Consider the following 1057-nt stretch of genomic DNA (forward strand, 5'->3'; position numbering starts at 1 on the left):
TTGCCAGGACATCCCGCCTCTTCTGGGGCCAGGAGGACTCTGGGAGTTGTAGTTTCATCCCCCTCAAAGCTTTACAGGAGTAGAAGAGTTGATACTGGGCCTGGGCTTTTTTGGGGGATTAGAGTTGTGGTGATGAAGCTGGTCAGGGCTGGGGACACATCTGGGTTTGGGGTTTCCGCAGGTAATGTCAGTAGGGAGGCTATGTTCTCGCTCCCATTCTTAAATTCTAGGATAGACGGGAGATGCCAAGGTGAAGGACTAAGTTGGATGTGGTGTTGAGGGGCATGGAACATTCAGTTAAACAGAACCCTCAGCCCACACATTCTGGTTGATTGAGATTTTTCCCAGGAAAGACAGAGGAGAGGCAGCAGGTATTCTACCAGACCGTCCTCTGACTCCTGCCACACACACTTCTCCCTGGGAGTGGGAGTCGTATTTAAAAGCCATTGAGTTGGGTCCCATTGATCACTGTGCTCAAGACACCCAGATGTTAAAGGAGAATATTCTGACATGGAGCCTCAAGCTCACCAAGGCTGTAAAAGGGGGGTGGTGATTGTAACTTCAAAAGGATTGCTGTGCAGATTCAGTGAAACAATGGATATGGTGTATCTCCTATAACAGGCGTTCCCTTTCTACACACACACACCATACACACACGAGGTAAGAGAGCTCCCTGCCAATTCTCCTGAGGCCACACAGTGATGTTCCCCACCCCCCCCCCACCCCCGCCGCCAACGTTATTGTCTGATTTACAAAATGTACAGATGATTTTAGGACCTTCGGTTACTCATGCTCCGGATGTTTCCCTAGGAACACGTGTCATAAATGCAATTAAATTTATCTGTGCAGTTATTGTTTACCATGTCTGTAAACTCCACCAGGCTGCTTCACCACTATGGTCCCCAAGCACCCAGCATATAGGAGGGGGCTTAATACAGGACCAACTGGGATGAAATGAGGAAAGGATAGCAAAACAGGAATTTTCCATTTCAGAGCGACCTCCACCGATTCCTCTCAACTTGTCTGCGCGCGCCACTCGTTCAGCGCCCACTTCAAC

The sequence above is a fragment of the Myotis lucifugus genome, unplaced genomic scaffold (genome assembly GCF_000147115.1).
Source record: "Myotis lucifugus unplaced genomic scaffold, Myoluc2.0 scaffold_229, whole genome shotgun sequence".
Taxonomy (NCBI): Eukaryota; Metazoa; Chordata; class Mammalia; order Chiroptera; family Vespertilionidae; genus Myotis; species Myotis lucifugus.